At 34.3% G+C, this 23263-nt stretch overlaps 1 protein-coding gene across 18 annotated transcripts in view; it reads left to right on the forward strand.

Moving 5' to 3' along the window:
- LOC138064345 (uncharacterized protein KIAA0825-like) overlaps positions 1-23263 on the forward strand; it is a 262588-nt gene that overhangs the window by 7870 nt on the left and 231455 nt on the right. For 11 of the 18 annotated variants that reach the window (XM_068926410.1, XM_068926398.1, XM_068926402.1 and 8 more), the window contains one exon: positions 3771-3868. The gene's annotated coding sequence lies outside the window, so the exon portion shown is untranslated. Of the gene's footprint in view, positions 1-521; positions 627-1304; positions 1426-3770; positions 3869-20298; positions 20352-23263 lie in introns of all 18 variants that reach the window. The other 7 variants (XM_068926418.1, XM_068926399.1, XM_068926403.1 and 4 more) reach the window with 5 other exon arrangements.

Genomic DNA, 23263 nt, shown 5'->3' on the forward strand with positions numbered 1-23263 from the left:
TGAATTGTATTTGGAGATGGTTCCATATGTAAGTTACCCTTATGCTAAATTTTTCTAAGCAAAATGTCCACCTTTTCAGTTTTCAGGGTAAGTCTTACACTGAAACCAGCTTGTCTCAGCAAGCAGAAAAGAGTATGAGAGGATTAAACCACTCACTGTTTAATTTATGTAATCAGTACTATCCGTTAGCATCTATTTGTCTAATGATTCTATTGAGTATGTAATTTTTTTATGGTAGAGATTGTTGCCTTAGGGAAGGAAATATGGAAACTGGCGATATTTCCTAATAGCTGGTGACCAGTGCAGGTAGTTGGTACTTTGGCTCCCTGATTATATATATATATATTATATTATATATATAATTATATAATATAATCTGCTGTTATATGTGGCAGATTAGAAGATGTTTCATCTGCTAGAAAAAAGATGAGTAAGAATCAGGAATAACGTTGGGTGGTTACAGATTGTCTCATAATATTTGACATTGTAAATACCTTTTTTTTCTTTTTCTTTCATCATAGATCTTTTACTAGATTTATTATAAGAACAAATACAACAGATACTGGTGCCTGGTAGAAGCAGTTGGGGGCAGTGGAGGGGAGAGGAGATTCAGAGCCCTCCATCAGGTAGGATAGATTTCGGAGAAAATGGCTCACACTGGATAAGAAATTTGCAGATAGCAGTCAGTTGTATTACTTAATACATTAATAACTTATTAAACACTTTTTAATAATTTACTATTTTGTCTTGTTTTTCTTAAGTAATATCCAGGATAAGGATTCATTTTCCTGAGGGAAACAGTTTTCTCTAGAATATTATCAGAGTTTATATTGAAATCAAATACAATTTTTTATGAAACAAAGATGTATTCTTTAACCATCTGGCATATTAGGAATAAGACGACATGGAATATTATGTACGTGTGTCTATATAAAAATATATAGGATGGTATATCTTATGTAGGATTTTTCCTTGAGCAAGGCAAAATTCTTTGCTGGTTCAGCCGAAACATTTAAGAATATGTGCACAGAGTATAGACATACTCAAATATGATTATGCATTCTATGCAAATTTATAGAACTGTTTTTTGAATATATAGCATTAGGTCACTTTATAAGGAATCAAAAGGAAAATTATGTTACAAAATGAGTCTTTGATTAAGACTCTCTGATTTTTTTCCCCCAGTTGCCTTATATACAATGTGATTTAGAATTTTGGTGAATATGTGATTAGGGGAACTTGACTGTCATGTGCTATATTTATTCCTTAAAAACTGTTCTTTTTTGCTTCTTTTTGTGATTCAGTGAAGTTCCTGCACTCTGATTTGGTTTCTAAAGCCTGTAGTGATCTAGAGCTGGAAGGACTTCATTCTTCATGGGTTGAAGAGAAAAAATTCTATGTTTGCACAGGCAATGATATTCGAAGGTGGAGTTTGATCCGTTTATGACAAGTTATATGTGTTTTTTTCTGTTGGAAGGCTGTTCAAACACTTCACCACTCTGATGGCTAGGGCCATCTTCAATTCCCAGCTTAAATTTATTTATGGACACTTTTATACTTGTTAGTTCTTATACTAGCCTTGACTTTTACCAAAGTCTGAGTAATATAGTTAGCAATTTTTCCTTCTAAAACTAAGTATGTCGGCTAGCTGCCAGCTCTGTGATGTGCCTGATCTCCTCCTCTTTTGCAGAATTCAATTCAGTTCCGAATCCAAGTCATCTGAATGGCAAGGCAAAAAGCTGCCAGAATAGTTCTCTGTTCTGCTTTGTCATTTCCTTTTCTCTTCACTTTTAAATTTTATGTTTGATAAAGCTGAAACTCTTATACATTGTTACTTAATTTTGATCCTCATTAATTAATATAGGTGAAATAATCAGTGTGAATGTTTCTGCTTACAATCTCAGTTTTAGCAAATACGCTACTTATTTAACTTGTCCAAACATGTTGAAGGTATTGAATTTTAAGGCAAAAACATTCGCAGTCTGAAAAGGGAACACTGACAAGTTCAGTCAAAAGGGAAAAGAGGAATAATTTATAAAAGGAACTGTAGATAATGATGCCAGCCAGTTGTTTTAAAGTGCGTCTACCTCACCTTTAATGAATTAGATTTGTCAACAGCATATGTTTTATGCACTACTTCTAATGAAGTGGCATACCAGCAGTACAGTGTACTTTGAGGTTTACTCCATCAAAGCTTTTTGCTGTCGTAAAGTAGACCTTTTTAAATAATAGATACTAAAAACTACATTTAAATAACATTAAGGTTGTGACACAAACACCAAATGACAAACTTCAGGCAATTCAAAGTTAGAGCTGACAACTTGTCATTAACTTGCATTGTTGCTTTTTAAAAAGAAGCACAATTGCATGATTTAAGGATTGAATGTCAGATTAACTTTAAATTTCTTGGCTTTTGTGGGTTGGAGTTGCAACCTTACTGCCATTTTTTATACAGCTTTTTGCATAGCCTCCATTTTCAGAAAAGTAATGAAAGCAATGCAAAAAGTACAGGTTTTGTTCTTCATTTAAAACCAGATGTAAAAGTATTGGCCAAAGAATAGAGGCTATCCCATTGTCAAATGTGTATGTAATCCTTTTAAACTTCCTTTCCTCTTGACTTTGCTGGTGCTTTTATAGAACTTTTGAGAAACAGTTAAGGAAACTTTAGTCCTGGGGTATTGTAGCTTAAACCTTGACAAGTGTTAGTAGTTCCCAGTCCTCTTCCACAGAAAGAACCACGTTTCTTAGTAAAGAGTACTGAATCAAACAAGAATTTGATACATGTAGAAAGCCTTGTAAATTTATTTTTTTAGTTACATAAAATACTGTGAAACCAAAGCTGGTGAATAGGATGCTTCCTGTTATTTCTTACGTACAATTTCCTATTTTGTGTCTGTTAAATGAAATGGCACTTTATTTTTATATTCTGTGACTTCAGCATGCGTGCGTAAACACAGCTCTTCAAATATTGTGTAGAGATGATTTCTCAAGGTCTGTATTGTATAAGCCTAATGTATACAGTCCATCATTTTCATCGCGGTTTGGTCAATTTAATGTAGCATAAACTGGCACTGCTGCTAAGTGGACAATCCTGTACCAGTCACTCACAGTGATCACCTCCCCACCTGTACCAACATTAGTGTTTATACAGCTGCTGGGTAAATGGGAGTGCAGAGGAATAATAGGATTCTTTTTTGCCAAGCTAATTTTCAGCTACCTGATTTGGTTCATTACACTGGTATCCACCGACAGCAGTGGATGCAATAGTCAATGTTTAGCTCTTATAATAAAATATTCACCTCAAGCTTCAATCTCTTTTGTCTCTAAATTGCTTATTCTAGAAGTCTGTGACCTCAATGTAGATTATTCTCAGTTAAACTTTTCTGTGAAGCTTCGGAAACAGCTACTGAGCTGAATGGACCTTACCTAAGCATTTCTCACAGCTGCCATAAACTATTTTGGCAGATTCTGTGACCTTCTAATTTCCCATCCCATCTTCTCTGCTTTGCTTTTCGACCTTTGGAACAACAAAATGAAATATTACATAATCTTCATGCTTTATTGAATAAGTATCAACTGAAATAAAGGCTCCTAAAGTTGAAACTTTTTTTTTGACACGTTGAACTTGGGCTGTTAGTTATCAGTGGAATTAAGAAGGATCTTTTTATTGTTTGAACAATTTTATATAATACTTGGGATTTTTATCTGTGAAAGTATTAATTCCTCTAATGCTACCTATCAGTAATTTGACTACCTTCTTTTTTATATAGGGCCACTGAAAAACTATTAACTGCCCGTGAACTAAGCAAGGTCCTGTAATACTGAAAACAAGACGGTTTCAGTTACACAGAGGACATACTGACTAAAGGTATGTATTTATGTAAACTGGGTATCTTCTAAAATTGACTTGCTATAAACTATACATGATTATAAAGTTCTAATAGGATGAGACCTATGATGTTTATAGGAAGATGCTGATGGGTTCTAGTCAAGAATATATGTGAATTTTTATTGATTGAAGAAAATGTAGGTGAAATGTAGAAGAAACTGATACTATATTTAAATATAAGGTTTTCTTAAAGGTTTTAAGCAATTTATTCAGATCAACCATTTTATAAATTCATATCTCTTTACACTAGATATGAAAAATGGTTAGATGCTGTAACTATGCAGATATGGGTAGGTAAGAAATCTGAATGCATGTTAGTGTAATTTGGGAAGAAATCTGAACAATGTATCTGTTTGCAGTAAGGAATACATGGTTACTGTAGAACTGATTGAGACCACTGTTTTTGAAATGTGTATTATAGCTCTGTATTTCATTAGGTGCAGCAGTCCCTAATATTTTTTACATCTGGAGCAGAACACAGTCTGTTCCATGTTATATAGAAAACCATATCCTGACCTTATTAATAAAAGGTCTGCAAATGTTGCCCGTCTCTCAAGGTATATGAAACTCTTTTCTCTGTGCTTTCTCTTTTCTCTGTTTCCCTCTGCTCTTATTATTGTGTTGTCATCCGTGCATAGCACTACAAAAATCTAACTTGAATAAAAACTTGTAATCATTTCAGGAAAAAGTAGTTTATGAAGCTATATCATCCAGTAGCACAAATTAAGTAGTGGATTATTTGAAATGTGAATAGTAGGCTATACTTTGTATTGGATACTTACCATGTCATTTGACTGGGAACATATGAATTGTGTCAGGTAATGGAGATGGTAGGGAGTGTTGAGGAATACAGCCCACTCATTTCTTTCACTGTAATAAACTTGTTCCTGACGCACACTGTGATAGAAGAAAAATTGAAAATTAACTTCAATCTGTCGTGATATTAAAAATCAAGCCATTCATTCCATGCCATCCTGTGACATAAACTGTTGAAGTACTAGATTTTTGAATCTGTTACTTGTGATAACCTTAAAGGTTCTGAATTTGTGTACAGCGGCAAAGATCAACAATAAGCCAGGATATAGTCATGTCACCTATTACCAGCTCATCTAGAAAAAGATGTTATTACAGGAAATGCTGCCTCCCTTTTCCATCCCTGAATTCTTTCCTCCTTACTCAGAATGCGTATCATTAACTACATTTTTCACTGGAGATTTTGTTTGGGCTAATGACATCTTCCACAGTGCTTTTGGTAGTGTACCAGTGAAGGGAATCTTGGCTTGCAACCACCTGCTGTCGATTGGCTTAGAACATGCATAATTTATCTTGCAGATTAATAGAATATCATCTCCAAGGTAAGTCCACCATAGAACACTTAAAATAAAAATAGATTTAGCCACAACTTTTCCTTCTGAAGGATATTCTGGCAGAGCTGTCACTATGCTCAGTTTTAGCTAGTTAAATAATAAAAAAATATAGATTGAACCTTAAAAATCTTGATTGTAATATAGTTCCCAGCTTGAATCTTATATGGCTTATTAACTTTTTGCTTTACAAAAGTTGTAAAATGCTGTAAGATTAATTTAAGGAAAAAGAAATTTGCTAAAATGTTAATGCGACCCTAGAAAATGCTTTTTACTTCTTTTTTTCCTTAGTCTGTGAGTTTCTTCTCCCTTTCTTTCTATAAACTTTAAATATCGTCCTCATTTAAGAAAAAAAATGAAATTAGATTCCTAAGTTCCAATTCAATATTGTTCTGAAGCAGAAAATTCGTTTCATGGTGGTAGGCAAGTAGTATGCATTGTTTACACTGTATTTCCACTTCTTGGATGATTGCGCAGCTCACTTGAGGCTTGTGATTATGTAAAGAATAGCACAGTGCATGGTGTTCCCTTATAAGATATTTATGAACACTAGCACTCTTAATCATGAAACCAAAGGCTAAGTGCCTTCTGCAGTAGACAGTTCCATATAATATCCTTACAGAAGTTGTTTAAGACAGTAGGGAGAAGGACCCCTTTTCTACATCACAAAATAGCTGATTCTTTCTTTATTGTACAATAACTTATTGTCCTAGTCTGGTTCCAAAGAGATTTGTTTTCCTCTGTGAGAACATAGGATTCCCTCTCCCGTCTTTTAATACGGTTTGCTCCATCAACTTTTGAAATAATATTCTTGACACGGCGTCTTCCCAGAAGAGATGGTAGAACCCATTAGAGTGCCCTGTTAATATTCTTGTACCTACCCATATGGCATTGCCATGGCATACAGAGGTGGATGACCTTTAGCCTGAAGTGCAGGTTGTATGTCTTTCATGATCTTCCAGCTGCATGAGTCTTCAATTGTCCTGTTACCAGGAACTTCAAACTGGTCCTCTTTTTCCATCTGGAATTGCATGTCACAACTTGAATAACACTTTTTCCCCAGAAGAATGGAGTATGAGAGCAATCTGTGCTTTAAAAGATCCTTGAGAAGGACATTCCCTTCATTATAGCCATTCTTTTTTTTTTTCCTTTCTCTTTCAGTGGCAATGCAAAGATATCATGGATACATTTTTTTTTAAATGCTACTTTATTATGAATTAGTTGTTTTATCTGTAGCATCATAGAAGTGACTTGCACTTCTTGCAAAGCAATAAAGACATAACACCTAATAACATAAGTTACATAAATGAGACAAAATTATTTGGAAAAGATTATAAACAGGATACAATGGGAAGGTGAAGGCTGACTCTATGCAACTAGTTGAAAAAGATTACTTAAATATGGTTTCTGAATTTTGTAAAAAGTTCCTGTCCAGAAGAAAAATCTAGCTTCCTAGGTAATTGTAGAATTGCAAACCAAATAGGTGTGAGGTTTAGTTTTGCGTAACTGCTTTCAATACTGTTAAAAAGGTGTGGTGTAAACACATTTGCATGTCAGTGTGTATATTTGTACTTAAGATAGTATTCTACAGAATTTTTTTCCTATATCTTACTGCCATTGTATTTGGTAATGGTTAGGCAATAAATAATATGTATCTTTTATTGTAAAAATAGAATAACCCTACATAAGTAGAAAGAGCAGTGAGAAAGAGGTGATGCAAGCTGGATAGGAGAAGGGCTGTCAATAGATTGGCCATCCAGGAAGACAGGTATGTTTGGGCCAAGATAAGGTTGAGTTAAGCAATAAACTTTGAGGCAAGAAGGATGTCCTCAGTGTTCTCAAGTGCATTGCCTTTGTTATGGTGTCAAAGAAATAGTAGGGTATTTGCTGTTTGCAGTGTGTCCAGAGACTGTGGCAGGAAACATTCAGAGAAAATGGCCTAATGGGAATACTTTTATGTGATGCTGAACAACATACACGTTCCAGGAATAAGGTATTGTGGCAACACAGAATCGGGAGGGTGCTGCTGTTAGTCAGTAGTGACATAAAATGAAAAAATGTGGAAATGTGAAAACTCCATAGCAGAACTAGTTAACTACAAGCAAAGCTGCTGCTTGGACAATTTAATACTTTACCGTGCAGTACTGCATCAACAAACATGTCTACTGTCTGTTATATAGTGTGTTTTCTCCATTTTTAGGCCATAGGAAAATATTTGTGCAATGAATGTTTTAGAGAGCATGATTTGTCTCATTGATGCTTATAACATAACAACTTCCTGTTTTGCCACCTGTATCTGTCCTGCTGAAAAACAAAATGAAACAGCATTTTTCCAGTATTCTTGTTCAAAATGCAGCTATGCAAATTCAAACCAAAGACTAAAAAAAAAAAAAAGTCTGCTCAAGTTTATAGGTTGCTTGAAACGGTAACTGTCTTGTTCATCCTCTTGGATGTTAACAGCCAAGCATGAAAACACTTTTGTCAACACTGGTGATTATTTTTGCTGAACATCGTGATGATAGTTTGAAAGGGAAGAGAGGAAAAAGTCTCAGCTCCACAAAAGCAGTAGAAGTATGGAAAGTGAGAGAAATGTTAAGGGAAAGCAAGAGAGGCAGATATAGTAGCAGGCCTCTTATAGGGAAGTGTATTTTATCTGAATGAAATGGGTGTTTCAGTACGATAATGGACAAGTAATAAATATGAAAAGCGTAATTTTTACAAGAGGTGTAATTTGAACTTTTTAAATGCAGACATCTAGCTGACATCAGTTAGGAGTTCTGCTCTGGATTCAAAGTGCTGGTTAACTGGAAGTCAAGACATAGTCAAGAGTAGAATTAAACACTTTGCTTAAAGAGATGTAAATCACTGCTTTTAATCATAACATCTGTCTGTGTATTCCTGTTAGCTTCTTTTTTAAGATGCTTTGATAATGATCTTCTGACCTACTTTACTGTTAGGCAAACTTTTAATGGAGGATTATATGTAATGTGGATAGACTTCCACCAGCCTCTTAAAATTCTGTATTACGTTTCGGTTAGCCTACTTTGTCCTTATGAGCCTCTGAAGTTTAAGTGCTAGCAGACCTTTTTCTCTCTTCAGGGGAAGCCTAGGGGATTTTTACATCAGTGTATATGGGATATAGGTCAATTAGATGCAGACCTAATACGGTAGAATCAATATACTGCTGAATATCAAAATTGTACTTCAGCCAGCCAATGCTGAAGGAGAAAAAAACAGCTGGTAAGACTTCCGTTTGCTGGGAAGGGAAACAAAATAAGACGGCGAGGAGGAAGATGCCCTACCATGAAAGGGAGTGATCACAGAGATCCAGCTGTTAGCCCAAAATTTTAAAAACAAACAAACAAACTTAACTCAGGCCTGTGTTCTGATTAGTAGAAAGCATAATTGTCTTGCTGTGGAACTCTAGACACCACATAGGCATATATACCTCTTTATTTCTTTAAGTGATTTTATGGATTTCTCAAAGATAGGCTTTTATTGTTTTGATGTGTTCTCACTAGTTACCACAGAATCTTTTAAAGCAGTTTTGATTAGTCTTAATCAGCCTATAAATGGAACAGGCTATTTGAAGTATTTAAACAAATATTTTACAGTCTGAATCTTCTGGTGGTAATCATCCTGGTTATTCTGCTTTGCTTTTTTATAGCTAGCAACACTTCAAAACCTGATTGCAACTTTAAGTAATTAAATATACAAAGAAGCAATAGACTTCCAGATGATTAGAGAGAGTGCTGTGTCTATGTGAAGAAAATATTTTATATAAAAATATATTATGCTTTGATTAATCCACATAAACTTCAAATAAAATGCTAATTATACAATACTGTGCCTCATCAGAGAAATCAATTACTTTTAAACTGATCTATGTGAAGCAGTGAGTTATGTTATCAAGCTTACTTTGAAGACAAGCCAACAGAGGGGAAAATGATTACTGATCACATACTTTTGTGGAAGCTTATTTGCCTTGAACATATTTCTTGTTGTCAAATGCTAACCTTTCTTAGACTGTCACCCGTACAGATGAAACTACAAACTCTGTGTTTCTTAGAAGTTTGATTTATATTACATTTCAGTAGCAACCATTTGGTCAATCTTAGAAATGTAAAATGCTCTTGAAATAGATCTTATGAGATCTACTTAATTGAAATTATTTTTATAATCTCTTTCTAAATTCAGTTTATTGTTACCTTATAACATGCAATTGTCATATTTTGCATGCTGCTTTTTTCCTTTTAGCTGGCTTCTTTAAACACAATTACAGTTGTTGGTCTGCTAATCCTGTGAGTCAGTCTACGCTAAACAAGAAGCTTATATCAAACCCTTGGCAGCTTCAGTTAAAATTAAAAAGCATGCTTTACTGTAGAGATTGTCAAGAGTGGAAATAATATTTGTCCAGTTGGACAGCTTGCTTTTGTAGTTGCTAAATGAAAGTTGAGATTCTGTCTCTTCCCTGAAAGCTTCTGTGTCAAGAAGGTAATTTGGACTGTTTGTGGTTTGACAGGGATTATTAAAATCAGATGAAGTGAAGGGAAGGAAGTGTGAGAAAGCAAAATTGACACTGACACTCTCTATTATTTGCAGCTTGGATCATGATGACTATGTTGATATGATAGATTCTAAATGTTAGATTCACTGTTGGGATATGTTAAGCAGCAAATACAGTAAAACGCAGCCATAGTGATGTTTTTTCTGACTTAACTTGAAGTCATCCAGCATTTATTTTCGTTGGGGAACCTGAGAGGGGGAAGTGTGGTGGAGGATGAGAGACTAAAGGGGCAAATGGAGAGAAGAAGGGATTGGTTTCAGAGAGAATTTAATTTTTTCCTTTGTGATTTGATTTAACCAACACCACATTATCCTTCTTTTGAATTCATACACTTGCAAGTATACTTCAGAGCGAATAAAACTGAGGATTAGGAACTGCTGGAACAAGTCATAAAATTTCTTTTTCCAGTGACTTGTAATTTTGGTTGAAAATTTTTAGCATTAATAGCTTTGCATAAAGGGAGTTCAAATCTTAAAGGCTGTCTGTTCCACATCAATTTTTAATGACTTGCATGTTGCGTGTTATTTTTAAATAGTGATCTTTTCTGCCACTTTGAGATAAATAATTCAAAAACTTAAATCATTGCAATATTCATATAGCTGAATTTTTAATTGCTGAAGATACATTAGCTGCATACTGTATGCATCTTTTGGTATCTGGTGAATATACAATGTATTATTTAATCTTAATCCTTTGTTTTATCTCTTTGGTTATATAGTAAACTTTCAATCTTTGAACAACAGGCAAATTAGTGCAAAAGATAAGACATCTCATTAGTCAAGTTTGAAAGCTTGCTCTCTTTTCAGTGTAGTTTCCTTTTCTGTTTTTGAATACGAGAACTTAGTGAAGAGTTCAATTTTGGGGTAATATTCTGGGTGTAGAGTCTTACCAATTTCATAGGAGACTGGAGAACTGAATGGAGGAAAACAGGTGACACATGAAAGCCTTTGCTATTATTTAGAATAACCATAACTTCAAGTATGTTTCATGCAATGTCAGAGCTGAGAATGTAATGTTTGAACAGCTAATGCTTGCCAGTAGAGCAAGGCCCATCTCTCATCTTCATCTGTCTTCACAGTGTAGTTATTAGCATCTAGACTGACTCATCTCTCAGAACAAAAGTGGTGAGCAGAATGAGCATGAGAAATGAGGTTACACAGAACTGTTTGCATACTTGCAAAATAAGGACTGCCACGTGATATGAGGGTGCTGTTGAGGGAACCTTGGTAAAGGAGGTAGAAGTGAGGAGCATGCAGAACTCTTGTGAGAGGAGGGTGCAAGACCCTAATGTTGGCTGGAAGGGAGAGTGTGGATCACAGACAACTACTACTGTAATGAAGAAGGTAAACAGTGGTAGAAATGAAATGTGTGGTTCTCTAGTTGCAGAAGCCTGGACTTGTACTGCCCAAAACATAGTTTTGTTACATTTTGGTGCATCAAGATCTATTGAATTTAGCTGACCATTACAGTTTTCTGATGGAAATAGCACCTACCAGCCTGAGATCCTGCATCATTTGTGGTTCATGCTAAACCTAGTAAAAGACAGTCCTTTATCTGAAGAGCTCACAGTATAAATAGGACAAAGGAAAGAGGAGAAAGGAAATAGCATTCCTGTTACCAAATTTAAAGAGCAGGAATAGGTGATTTAGCCAACTTCTACTGCACTTGTGAAGTGTATAGCAGAACTAGGATTTTTACTCTTTTCACAAGAGTATGACACTTGCACCTGAATATATGTATGTATATATTTATCGATTAGAGAATTAGAGATTGTTGTGTTGGTAGTATTTAGAAGACTGATAAATCAGTTTTAAGGCCAATTTTAAACTTCAGAACATGTGTACTGTTAATGATTTGGCATTCATTAATAGTACACATTGCCAGTGGTCAGTTCTTCATTGTTAACAGCCATGAGCACACAATATTAAAACAGTTAGTCCTTAACATGCTTATCTTAAATGAACTGTAGGAATACAGTGCCACAGAGCTAATACTGGAAGCTACCACTGATGGCGCGGATCCTTGATGGTCTTAGTCACTGAGGAGGCCAGGCTTGAGCTCTTTGATGAGGGAAAGCGTGAACCCAAGTAGATGACTTCTTCTGTTTTTCCTCTCTCGTACTTCATGCTTTATGCTTCTCACACTCCTCCTCGTAAAGAAAGGGAGGATTTCATCTACTCTCAACATAGTTGATCTTATTTTTTAGGACCAGGACCTGTTCTGGTCTTGCCAGGCATCTTTTCTGTTTATTCCAACAGACATCCTTCCTGCTTGAGTTGCATTTCCTGTTTCTTCTTTTCTTGCAGATTTTACTGCTTGCAGATGTTTTCCTGAACCCATTTGAGCAACCATACCATAATCTCTATTAGCCCCTTTGCAGTTTTATATTTCTGTCTAGCTGCAGTACAAAATGCTTATACATTGTCACAGGATATGCTATTATTAGTGGTGTTACAGTGCTGTATGCTGTCACCAGTAATGCTAATTTAGTGACCTTATGTCTCTTTTCAGTGCAAGCAAATATTAAGTCCTACTTAAATTGGTGAAGGTTGACTTGCTCTACCTAAAAGCACTAGTTACACTATACTATGATGTCAGTTTGTAGCTGTGAGCTGGCATTCTGGTGTTAATAGTAAATGGGAGGTGATAGAGCATGCTTGAGCCGCAGCCAGTTTATCACCTGCACAAAACAAATGACGAAGTTAGAGAGAAGTTGCATTACCTAGAGTGAAGGAAAAGCTGGAGTGAAAGGAAGGCTGGCTGATCTGCCATTTCACGGCCAAGCATTTAGTGGCATCTAGATAGTCTGTTCCCTCTTTTGACCACTAACAGGATGTACTTCACTGTAAACAGCGTTGTGTTATAGCTGCATATTATGTAGCCTGTTGTTAACTGTTAATCATAGTATAAAAGTGTACAAGTGAGAGCCAGGCACTTTCAAACAAACTGGATTTTCCTCCTCCCTCCGGCCCCCAAAACGAGTTTAACCTGAGGACAAATGGTGACAAATGTCAACTACATATCTTCGTACTAGCTTCTGTTTCTTCATTCAGTAGCACAGTTAATGTTATCATTCAGTGGTGGTATTCTTTAAATGCAGTGTGCAAAAATACTTCAAACGCAGAATTTCAAAAATAGCACAAATTATAGAATAACTAATTACAAAAAACATTTAGAGCTCAGGTTACAATTTGCATCACTGGGGAATTAGAGTAGGTTAGTTTGAGGAGAGGATTGTTTGTTTTTTGCCCTTTCGGAATGGGCAGAATTTATGACATTGCTCAGCCAAATGCTCATCATTTTGAATATATCCCTCCTCTACTGGAATCCATGTTTGTCTCCTGTTGTCTAATCTTCCTCAGAGGGGAATTTAGTTGAGTTACAGTACGCTTTCTAAAGTTTGTTTGTGGAATTAGTCAGAAGGTCATGGAGTGAGAAATATTAAACTGAAAAGTTAGTCTTTCAGTATTTATGGTGTTTCAGCCACAAAAGAGAAGATATTTATTCAGAGACTCAAAATATAATAGATTAGAGGAGATGCTCATGGCAAAAATAACTTTGAATTATTTTGCATATTTCCAGAGTTAATTATAGATTCTTCATTGCTCATTCTTGTTAGTGCATAATAGTTGTACTGAGTTTTATTCTTAATATAGACAACATAAATGCATTTAACAATTTATACAATATAATATTTTTACTGTAAGCACAATGGATGAGTTCACATTTTGACATAGGTTAATCTATGAAAGTGTAATTTAACATTTCACTTGCAACTAAAATGTGTAATTCCGTTATCTGCTGAGAAGTCTTGTCTTGTATAATTCAATAATTTTTGAATAAACATTTTTAGTGCAGGGCTTGTGGAAAAGGGTTGTTTTCCTTTTACTTTTCTAGAGAAAATTATAATTTAGTGCTAATATTTGGGATTAGCAAGTCTACTTTTCTTTTTCCTAAATATTCTCTAGGGCAAAATGTAAAGGAAAGGGCCCTTGAATCTAAGGTAACCATCATTTCATACGAAATGGAGATAAAGGTCACCCAAGACTTTGCTGGACCTCTACAGAGGTGGTCAGCAGAGTCTAGAACACAGAATGATTAGAAATTTTTAAGGGAAAATCTCCCCTTTGGAATTTCTCTCTGTGTTTTATGTAAAGGAGTGATTTGTTTTTATAGTATGTAGTGGCTGTTATTTCCAGAACCACTGGAGCTAGAAAGAAATGCTTTATTACCATTTAGAATATGAAGTCAGAGATATCAGTAAAGTAGCATGTTCGTCTCCTGCCTATTTTTGATGCTAGCTGTTAAAATATTGTTGGAATAGCACTGCAGCAAAACTAAGATGAGTCCGAAAGAAATTTTAAAGTGGGGACATGATACAAAATACACATTTTCATTGTTTTTTAAAACCTCATTTCAAAAGTGATTTCAGAAGTCATATAACTCAATGATATTAAGTAAAAATACATGAAAAACATGGATGTTTTGTATTTATTTCTACTAAATGTCAGTGTCCCATCATAATTACTTTTGCAGCAGAGAATCTACTTCATATTTATCTAGCAGGTACTCATATACATGTTGTAAGGTTTTTGGAGAAAATCTGAGACCTCATACTAGTTCTGAACTGAGATTTTTTGAGACATTGAGAAGCTCTAAAATGAATGTTTGAAAGAGAGTATTCTTATGTCGACTTTTAAATTATATTTTCAAGGTAGTTCAAGGACTGTTCCTAAATCAGTATGCATAATATCCGAATCCTCTAATGATGTCTTTTTGACTAGTTATCTGAGAGAGAATACAGTTGTCTTCTGGTACCCATGAAAACGTGTATTATGATAATGTAAGCATGATGAATAACTTGCACATTAGGAAGGGTTTAGGAGTAGCAGCCTGAAACTATGGGTGATTTAAGTTAGACCTTAATAATAAATCTCTAAAAATACAGCCAAACTCAACAGTAGAATTTATCACACAAGTAAGATGACAATGAATATGTCATACTGAGAAATAAAATTGCACAAATGAGGGTGGAGTTTGTTGTGAGCAAATAGACTGAACTACCAAGGAGGAAGACCTTTTGCCTGTAACCCAGACAAGGCCTGAGTATTCTTCCTTTCCTGCTCTAGGCCAATTATGCAAGTTGTTAATGTCATTTCATGGCATATTTTGAGAAGGACCCGAATAGTTTTCTGTACAAATAGTTCCTATTTAACTATCAAATCTTATATTTTATCTTGATTACAGTTGCAAACTATACTTTAGTTATCATAAAAAAATAATAAATGTAAGCTTAACGCAAAGAATATTATAATCTGTGTTGAGCTAACATTCGGAGCTGAGGGTTAAGTTTAAACGGATAAGAAGTTTAGGTTTCCAAATAAGGAAGGTTTCTAAAGTTTGGCAAGAGCTTTTTTTTCCATCTCTTTTGCATCTTTAGCTAAACTCACCTGTCCTTTTTCATGTCCTTGAGTGTATTCAGTTTTTGGAGGTGACGTACTGCCTGCCCTCTTTGCTCAAACTGGATTAAACAAGTAGGTTAATAGCTGTCAAAGTGTGGTCTATGGTCTGTTAAGCCATGATAAGTGGCATATGGAATTGGCATATTGTCTTTCTTCTTTAAAGAGTGATTTCAGTTATGTTTGATAAGAATACATAGTTGTCTATAAAAAAAAAAAAATCTTGACATTCAAAAGCAATCGTGGGATGATATAGCAGTTATTCCAAGACAGAAGGGATAGCTTTGGATGTTTTGAGAGATAGCAAGTACCCTTTAAGATCCACATATAATCTTTTTTGGCCACCTCCTCTTCAGTTCTTACTATCTAATTTTTCATAACTTATGGCAGGCTAAGATTATCAAAATAGTTGTGCACTTTCTGCCTTTATTGTGCTACTTTGGCAAAGCCAGGGGACTGACTTTTCCTGTAATGTGTTTTCAAACAGAAATAGACTTTTCTCTTCATAAATGTATCTCAAAATAAGAAGTGGAAAGTTTGCTCACTTAGGCTTGGAAATGCTTAAGACAATTTTTTGTACTACTCTATTATACAGCACAGTCTGTACAAAACCACAGTAATGTCTTAAACTGAATTTATAGGTCTGTTAAGAACTGTACGTCCATCCTGTCCCCTCACGCCCCTTTCTTCTAGTCAGCTGTTTGAATTGGTGTGGCTGGAACATGAACGTAACATGGTTAGCTATTTTTATGAAATCATGTGAAAAAAACAATTTGTAATACAGGACTATTTTGTTTGTTTATTACGAGTTTTTTATTTATTATTATTGAGTTTTTATTTTTCGTGACTTATACACTTTGAGAAAACATCTGAGCTCTTCCTAAGCTTACTGTTTCGTCATCTAAACAAGTTATTGTTTATCCAATTTGTCTTTGTTTTTACATCTTCCCATATAAATACTGCACCCAAAATACATCTCCTTCACAGGGAATACTTTCACTATTCAGATGTCCAGCATAGAAACATCTATAACCTTAGTTTCTCCTGATGAGATATCTATAATGACTGCAGGGCCAAGCTGTGACCCTCCCATGTCTTTCTCTCTTTTATGCCATGGCAACCATAGTCCATTATCCTTTGTCTGCTGGCCTCTTACAGTTTGTTACGTAACCAAATATTCTCGGCCAAAATATGTCTTGTCCTTCCTGGGCTTCATGGGGAATTTGGTGAGATGATATATTTTGAAAAGGACAGTGTGGGTTTCTCACGAAATCAAAGATGAAAATTACATCTTTAACATAAATCTGATTTGATCTATTGATTGCTTTGAAGATTTGGATGAGAAACTGACCAAGAAGCTACAGGGACTGATGTGCCTGCCGTTCCTAGACCTGAAGTATGGAATAAGCAAGCAGCTGAATTTTTTTCAAACAAGACTTTATCTTGCAAGCTTGAAAATATATAACATAGACTAGATCATGTATACTTCAGCATATATACTCCAGTATACGTGAGAAAAGAAAGGAGAGTGTCATTACTTTGTATTTTGTTTTATTTTGTTTTTTAAAGGAAAGAGAAACAGAAGCTTTAAGGTGCTTTTGAAGTTGAAAATCATAGGTAAATATGAATTTGAAGAAACAGTATGTGACTTTGTTTCTTAATGATAATTTTTATTATATGAGAATTTTTAATGAACATTATTGTTATGTTAAGCATTAGGGAAAATGGCATGAAAAGTTGAGTTATGCCAGCAAATATTGATTCAAACTTTTGATTTAAGAATTGGAAGAATTAAAAAAAATATATGTTAGAAAAGGGAATTTGGTGGACATGTTGTACCCAGATGTCAGTAAAACTTTTCATATGACCCTGCATGGAATTTAGTAAGAAGCTTTAATAATATTTGGGGGAAAAAATCTGTAACATCTATACCACTAAACAAGCCTTGAGATTGTGACTATAAACTTGGACACACCTAAGAGAGGTCTCTATGGAGAGTTTCTGCATTTCATTTTTTTAAAATTGTCATTTTTCAGACTCTCAGCATTAAGTTGAGAAGTACTGGCAAAAACAGAACGTTCAGGAGTGTAGAGACTGAAATGCAGCCTACCTTTTAAAAGCTATGGTCACAGACTTGTTTGTATTTCTTTTTAAATATAACAGTTTCATTGGAAGGTTATTTTCTGTTAAATTCTAACAACTCTGTATCTGATTTACTGAACTATAAGACCTGAAACATTGACATTTATTTTGCTTTAAAATGCATTGTCCTGAAAGGGTATTATGTTAGGGTGGAGGATTTTCCAACAAACAAGGAAAGAAAAGGCTTTTATAGGCTAGTATATACGTATCTACTATGTATTTGCGAGATTTTTACTTGGAAATGGTATATGTTAGGTTCTTTAGCAGTGTGTTACAAGATCAGTTCCTTCACTACAGTGCTTATAAATCTGTGTAGGTTTAGACATTAAAGACAGGAAAGATAGGAAGGCTGCAGTAGGTGTTCTTGAGAGCACAGTTCTGAGTGGGATTTGGGGGTTTGTAACGTATTGTCTCCTCATTGTATGTATCTACTATATCACAAGAGGTGAGAAAACTCGCATATTCTCTCTAAATACCATCTCCTGTTGCCACCACTGGAAAGAGAGTTCTTCAGTGGATGCACCAGTAGTCTCACACAGGAGATTTCTTATATTCTTGTCCATAAGAAAAAAAACAATGCCATGCAGTCCTTCTGGGGAAAGTTATTGCTGATCTCAGACACCTTCCTGAACATACTAGTATGCAAAATTTGCTCAATACTTATGATCCCCAGCTGTAGCTGTAGAAAATAAATGAAATACCATATGCTGTTTTGAAATTAGTATTCTAGATATCATGTATTTTCTTGGCAAATACCATTAATCAAAAAAAAGATGATGAGAAAATATATAAAGAAGGTATTTGTAACTAGGCTTCTAAGAATGTCTTGTCTATGCATTGGTGATTAGTTTACTCTACTAATTAATAATTAATTTGTGATGGAAAATAATTTTTTAAACATCCGTCATTAATAAAGCTTACCCATTTGACAATGAGATTAATCGATGTAGTCTTAATGGGTGACAGTGGCAGAAGAGGATAAAAGCATATACATGCAAAAATTTTAAGGTATGTGCATTTTTTATGCTCTGTGTTTGTGTGTGTGTGGCCGTGGTAGAAACGTGGATTATTGACTTTTTTTTTTTTTGGTAGGACCTTAAATCATACCTAAAGAAGAAAGTGTTGCACTACATTTATCGATGTTTTCAATTATTAAATATCCTTAGAACTGCAGAGACAAAAGAGAATTATTTGAGAAGAGGCATCTTACATCTTTCTCTTCTCTCTCCTAAAGAAAACCAGAAAAAGAAAACAAAAAGGCACCCCTGTATACAAACAGTTGTTTCCACATTTATGGTTTTATTCACTGTAAGGGCTGATAAGAAGATGGGAAAAATAACTGACTTTTTTCACTTTGGCTGCTTAATGTTTGTGGCCTTCCTGTCTGTGAATGTCTTGTTTGTAAATTTTGAATATTAGATGTTGCCCAGTGTGAGATTCCAGCTACAGGGCAACTAGCTGAGAGATAAAGATGATTTAGACCGGTTTTTCAGGTCAATGATACTCAAGAGTTACTCGGAAAATGGTCATTTCTTCTTTCCTTAAGGTTATGAAATTATGTTATGCTTTATTCCTTTCTTCTGAAATAAGTCCTCAGCAGTTTCTTTGCAAATCCAGATGGCATGTTCCTCTTTTGAAGTCACTGCCTTTGACCGATAGTGTTTGATTAAGTTTATGCAAATGAGAATTTTCTCCTTGTCTTTGAATGTTTCTTACCAGTCCCAAGGAGCAGGAAATCTAAAAAAGGAGTACTGATTCCTTTGCTTTATACTCTCAGCATTTCACTTTGTGTGACTGAGAGAATGGGGAAGAAGCAGTAACGAGGACTCAGGATCTACATTTTAAATTCTTTCGTGTACAGATGTCAGGAAAACAGGACTAAGCAACATAATTTGAAGAAACAACAAATATTAAAAATAATAGCATATCCTGTATGTTATACCGTCTCCCTCATTTGCCTTCTTTTATAGTGGCAGAATTTAGGGGGAAAATGTGTCCAATGTGGTTATAAATTTATACTGAGAAAATCTCAGTATAGAAAAATTACAAAGGAAAAAGTGGTATATGTATTGTGAATAATAACTGATAAATTGAAAACTAACATTTAAATATAAATTTATGGTAACAGTAAAGCAAGAAAGTCTGGATGAGGAACATTACTAGATATTTTTAATAAAGCTTATTTCAAAGTTATTTGCAGCATACAAAGTATTATGTAAATACTATCCTCATTAAGACTGTATTTTTAGTATACATTAAATGTTTTTTTAATAGAACTATATGTTATTACTTTTGTAAAAGCTGCATATGAAAATCAAATGGGAAGTAAGGGGAGAAAAATGCATCTAGCCAAAATTTAAATTGAGATCTTCTACACTTGCCTGTACGCAGAACCTGACTATAAACAGAACCAAAAAAAGGGTTATGTTCTTCTATAGATGGAAATTTTAACTACATCCTTTTATTATAGCAGTCTTTATTTTAAAAAGTGATACAATTTTGAAATGAATTTTACTGCAGGAATTTGGGTAAAAAGCTTTTACTATGTCAGAGTAGAGCTTTAGAAATTATGATTTTTAAATGTACTTCCTGTGCAAGTACCATGCACTTTCCAATAAAACTTTAAATATTCAGATGATGTGGTGTCCAGAACAGTAGAAATTTCACATTGAATTGTATTATTTCAAGCCACTGCTGTCTCTGTTGCTGCCTGCTGTGTGATTGCAGATGACATCATCTGTGCTTTAAAGCGGCTCATAACAGTTGTGCAACTAAAGATAGATAAAGGCAATCGTTGTTAAGATGATAGTTTGGAAGTGTAAGCTGAGTGATGAAAAACCTTGCAGTCAATTCTCTTATCTCCTTTATTTTCACAAGGATGCCAGTACAATAAAAAGAGATCTCCTGTAATATAAAGAAGCGATATCACAGTAAGTGCTTCAATGATTTCACTAATTCTCTCTACATAAACATCTGCATTCTGAAACATCCCTGTTTTCAAATCACAGGTACATTGACATCCTCTTTTTTTAAAATAATGTTAATGTTAATAATTTCCTTTTATTGTCTTGAATGGAGGTGGAATGAGATCTCTACAAGAAAAAGTCATACAATGCTAAAATCAGTTTTCAAATAGTTAGATTGGTTTTAAAATAACAGTCCGGAAAACTTGATTGCCATGGGGCTTTGACTGTGCTAATACAGAGCGTTCTGTGCTGAAGTATGAAATAATAGTATATGTGAAGAGCAGCTTGCTAAATAAATAATTGTATTAGGTAATACCCATTTTTTTAGCATTTTACATGTGCATGTTATTGTTTAAATTCAAAATATAGTTATTTTGAAATATATTAAAGGTACTATTTTAAGTATTTGGAAATAAGTTTGTTGTGTTAAACAAGAGCTACAATAGTGCATTGGCATTAACTGAAAGAAATTAATAAAAGGAAAGGTCGTGTCTTCTTGTTGAAATGTTCAGTGACTTTTTAAAGACTTTTAATTGTGGAATTGTAAACTCATGTGATGCAGCTTATAGAACTCCAGATTTAAAAATGAGTGATTTGAATATAATAACAGCAGTCTACCTTTTTTTATCAACACTGAAGTGGTTTATCCATATAGTATATGCTTATTGTGGTGAATAACAGGAGTAACAATACAATCAAAAAATTGTTTCCTCAGTGACTCAGGAAGCTAATAACCAAATTGAAGTTGTCGCTTTATATAAAATACCTCATAACAGACCCTTTATCTTACTCTTGAGCTATCCAGCAAAAACTTGATATTTCATTCCCTGCTATCTATGTCAAACCATTTATGTTTAAATTATTTGGGATTAATTTATTTAAGATTGTTAATTGTTAATTTTCAACCTGCTTGGAGATATATATATATATATATATATATATATAATATATCACCTCACGTTCTGGCCTTGACAGGTTAGACATACTGGGAATCTAGACCTCTTACTGAAGTATACATAATTCATTTAATGTGACAGTCCATAAATTGTTGATTCCATTAAATATCTGCCAATATTTAGAAGTGCTAGTATTCTATTTAGGTTATGTGTAGGTTTCTATAACTTTAGGTTATTTTCATGCCCACTAGTGTATGTTTGAAAGCCTACCTCTGCATTTCATTGAAAAATCAATTGTTTTTTCTTCTTTCTGAAGAACAACAGCTGTTTGCTCAACTAGATGCTATAGTGCTGAAAGACAGTGGGCCAATCACTCTTTTGATCTACACTGTATGAAATGGTATATGAACTAAGCCTTCTTGGTTTACTTAGAGTTTGCATGAATGTATACAGGGGCATTTGAAAGGCTACCAAAGTTCAAAGATTAGTTGGAAGTTTAACAGAGTGTAATCATACATTATGAACAACTGTGCCTAACTTTAAACTTACTGCTTCAATTCTTCAATGATTTTCTTGAATACGTATGTACTATAATTTTTTTCAAAAGGGCCTAAGGACCCTGCTAATTAATTTTCCATGAGACTTGGGCGATTGATTCAGAGGAAACTCTAGGCAACCATAATTTTAAAACTGTATTTAGATGGGTTTTTTTTTCCCCAGCTTTGTTTTGCGTCGCTATAATACAAAATTTGCCTTACATTCTCTGTGATTGACGCTGTCCTGTGATATCTGAAGCCCACTGAAGTCAAAATAAGAGTCTTAACTGGCTGAAGTGCCATAAGGAAATAAATGAATAACAATATTGCGTATTCTTTGATAATAAGTCTATCAACATTTACAGAGTTACTAGAAAGGCTGAAATGGATTGTATGCTGTAAACATGGCCTAGTAATGTTTTACCCAATGTAACGAAATACTGCTGTGCTCTTAATTTATATTTACAAATAAAATTTTTTATGTCAAAAAATGTGAGGTATCTATATAGCTGCATTTTTACAGGATGTTATGAGACTGTAAATATAGTTATTTATACATGTGAACATGTATATGTGTATATGTATGACAATAGAAGTATTCATACAAAAAAACTACTCAAGTTTTAGGATGACTCAGCTTTTACAAGCCACATGTCTAAAAATGAATGTTTACTGTAGTAAATATAAGCATAATAAATATAAGCATAATATTACCTAGTCTTAGAAGTCCTGCGGAATTTCCATGTATGTTTGTAATGGAAGGATTTCACAACAATAATGGTTATGAAATTTTTGCAGAAGAATGAAGAAACATTAAATTTGAACTAATTATCATTTATAGAGAACGTCTATAAAGACGTCTATAAAGATTGCTTCCTTTTGCTTGACATGGAAAAAGAAAACCATTTAAAAAAAGAGAAAAAGTGTTCTTAGGTGATAAACGCTGTATGAGTTAAAAGAACAAGAAATATGTGACTGTTATATCAACTTGAATGTTCCATGACGTTTCTTCAAATGGACCTAATTGCTTTTGACAAAAATTGGTTCTTGGTGTTAGACGTGTTATGCGTGGGGAGTTGTTACAGTAAAGTTGCATTAATACTGTGGGTTAAAATACCTACCTGAAAATTATTTTTTAAGCTGCATTGTGCATAGCTTAAGTTTTTTGAGTAGCCACCAAAAAGATTGACAGTTACGTCATTTTAGTGGTGACAAATGGTCCTCTAGTGTATTTGGAAAAGAACTTCACCTGTTACGGGTAGGGATACTTTAGGAGTTACATGTGAAGCAGGTTTCTAAGACCGATTGTCTCTCAGGTGGGTTATCTCGGAACATATGACATTTCCCTGTAATAGCAAATAGAAACGTGATGAAACGATACTATTGATGCAGCATAATAACAATTGTCAAATCAAACTCCTTTGAGAAGCAATGGGTTATTACT

The sequence above is a fragment of the Struthio camelus genome, chromosome W (genome assembly GCF_040807025.1).
Source record: "Struthio camelus isolate bStrCam1 chromosome W, bStrCam1.hap1, whole genome shotgun sequence".
NCBI classification, from domain to species: domain Eukaryota; kingdom Metazoa; phylum Chordata; class Aves; order Struthioniformes; family Struthionidae; genus Struthio; species Struthio camelus.